Genomic DNA, 3,287 nt, shown 5'->3' with positions numbered 1-3,287 from the left:
GGTGAGTGATCATGAAGCCCAAGAACTTGCCCGAGGCCACGCCAAATGCACATTTTGCGGGGTTCAACTTCATTCCGTACTTTCGCAAGGTGTTGAACACTTCTTCAAGATCTGAAATATGTTGGTCCACCTGTTTGCTTTTGACCACCATGTCATCAACGTACGCCTCCACATTCCTTCCAATCAAGTTAGCAAAGACTTTGTTGATGAGCCTTTGGTATGTTGCCCCTGCATTCTTTAAACCGAAAGGCATGACCTTATAACAGTATATGGCAGAATCGGCCATGAATGAGGTCTTTTCTTGATCTTCCTCGGCCATGAGGATTTGATGATAACCAGAAAATGCATCCAAGAAGCTGTATAGCTTATGTCCAGACGTGCTATCCACCAAGTTGTCAATTCGCGGTAGGGGATAACTATCCTTTGGACATGCTTTATTAAGATCTGTGAAGTCAATGCAGACTCTCCACTTACCATTGGCCTTCTTTACTAGAACAACATTAGCAAGCCAATCGGGATATTGGACCTCCCGAATGAACCGAGCACTGATGAGTTTGTTAATTTCTTCGCGGATGACCTCCCGACGCTCTGGGGCGAACTGTCTTTTCCTCTGTTTTACTGGCCTGGCCCCTGGGCTAATGTTAAGCCTGTGGACTGTAATTTTAGGGTCTATCCCTGACATATCCTCAACCTTCCAGGCAAAAACGTCAATGTTGCGAGATAAGCAACCAACAAGTTCCGTCTTTAAGGTGATGTCAAGATCCCGACCAATAGTCACCTTCTTATCATGCTCGAGCTCAATTTTCGTCAATTCTTCGACAGGGGCAAGTCTGAATTGTTGCCCGTCCTCGGGATCAATCCTTGAGATTTACATGACGTCGTTATTTATTTCCCGAACGCTGGCAACATAGCATTGTCTGGCAGCTGTCTGGTCTCCACGGATAACCCCAACGCCATTACGTGTTGGAAACTTCATGGCCAGGTGGAAGGTGGACACAATGGCTTTAATCCTGTTCAGGAGTGGTCTTCCCAGAATTGCGTTATAGGCCATTGAGACACGTACCACTTGAAACGATGTCATCTCCGTAACCTGTTTCTGGCCAGAACCCAAAGTTAGTGGAAGCTCGACGACACCCTCTGGAGTGATGACTCCTCCCCCAAACCCTTGGAGAGGAGTTTTAACTGCTTTGAGTTGCTGAGATGAGATACCCATTTTGGCAAAAGCTTCTTGTGAAAGTATATTGGCCGCACTCCCGTTGTCAACCAAGATCCTCTTTACTTCAAAATTGGCCACAATCGCTGAGATTACCAAGGCGTCATCATGTGGAAGTGATACGCCTTCTAAGTCTCCGGTCCCAAAAGTAATATCCTCCAGCTTTCCCTGAGGCATCCCAGAGGCCAAGGCATATCGTCGGGCATATTGTTTTCTTTCCTTGTTGGAGTTTCCTCCCGAGGCAATACCTCCAATGATGATATTGATGGTTCCAGCAGTAGGTTGACCATCCCTTTTTGCCTCAGGGTCTTTTTCCCTGCCACGATCATTCCTCGGGCGTTTGTCGTTACCGACGTAGGAGCTCAGGAGTCCTCTTTTAATAAGGGCTTCAATCTCCCGTTGCAGGGCCTTACAGTTCTCCGTGGTATGCCCATGATCCCGATGGAACTCACAGTACTTGTTCATGTCCCTGGATTCGGGTGGTGACCTCATTCTGACAGGCCATTTCAGTTCCTTCATATCCTTGATCTCCATCAATATATTGGTCTTTGACGTGTTTAGACGTGTAAACGGCGTCGGGGGAACCTCCTGTCTCTGTTTTTTCCGATGCTGTTCTTCACGGGGGTTCGGGTCATGCTGTCTTTTATGCTCGACCCTGTCATGGAATGGTCCAACCTTTCTCGGGTTCAGTGTTTCCTCCATATTTATGTACTTTTCGGCTCGGGTAAGAAGCTCGGTGACTGTCTTTGGTGGAGTTTTGGATAAAGACATCTTGAAAGCCTCACACTTTATAGCATATGTGAGGGCAGAAACTGCTGCAGTTATGTGTAGGTCGGGAATCTGAAGTCTTTCCTTGTTGAACCTGGTCATGAAGTCACGTAGGGTCTCATTTTGCCCTTGTCTAAGTTGCATGAGGGAAGCTGCTGTCTTCCTGATGCGTTTGCTGCTTGCGAAGAAAGCGGAGAACTTGTCCGCCAAATCCGAGAATGAGGCTATGGAGTTGGACTCTAAGGTTGAGAACCAATCCCTAGCAGCATTCGTCAAAGTTTGCGGGAAGGCCTTGCACATCACATGATCTGGTGCAACCTGTAGATTCATGACGTCCGTGTATATGTTCAGATGATTGATTGGATCGGTGGTCCCATCATACTCTTTGATCCTAGGATACTTAAATCTGTCCGGCAAGGGGAATGTTAATATCTCGAGAGTAAATGGAGTGTTGGGACTGAATCTTGTCGTCCCTTTATTGCCCTGAAGTAGGCCCGTCGTAATTCCTTCTTGAATAATCCTAGCGAGTTCCTCGGACTCCATGGTCACTGATCTCGAGGCCAAGGTCACATGTGGTATACCCGAGGCCCCTGCTCCGCCATTGTCAGGGACGTGAGCTCGAGCTCGAGCATCAGCCATAAAACCCCCCGGGGTGCCGGTGTGGGTGACGGATGCGAATTTCTTTGACTTAGCAGCTGAGTCAGTGTGGCGACCTGTTGTCTGAGCTCTTCAAAGGCTCCAGTAGTGACGACTGCCGGTTGGGGCTCTCAGTAGTGACGACTGCCGGCTGGGGCTCTGGCACTTCTGATGATTCCTCTTGAGGAACAGGGATATCCTCAGGAGGGGGTTGGTTTGGAGCGGATGAGCTTGCGGGTGGAAGACCTGATCGTGTGTTTACCATGGCTTTTGGTAGCGCTTCCCACAGACGGCGCCAATGATGCTACCAAAAATCGTACCTGTAAATTTTTCGAGTTTGATGACGGATGTTGAGCACGAACGTGATCTTCCGATACCTCAAACAAAGGCAACGAGGTATGTTCTCGTCGCCCCTCCGATGCTTAAGTCAGAAAGGGAAATATATGCGTGAGGCTATGTGCTGAAGAACAATGTAAAAACCTACCTGAATAATGGCCCAAGGTTCTGCTTTTGTAGGAGTAGGTAGTGTACTCCTAGTAGGATTGTGTTGGTTGGATGTTTTTATCCAAGGGAATTTCTATTATAAAGAGTGTCCTACTTGTAATGGAATTGTTTGACAAGTGGTGTCAGGGTTGATGTAAAATCCTTGGGTGTTTAGGTTTGTAAGATT

This window comes from Olea europaea, chromosome 18, assembly GCF_002742605.1.
Source record: "Olea europaea var. sylvestris chromosome 18, O_europaea_v1, whole genome shotgun sequence".
NCBI lineage: Eukaryota > Viridiplantae > Streptophyta > Magnoliopsida > Lamiales > Oleaceae > Olea > Olea europaea.
The sequence above is the reverse complement of the archived record's forward strand: the minus strand, read 5'-3'. Positions refer to the sequence as shown.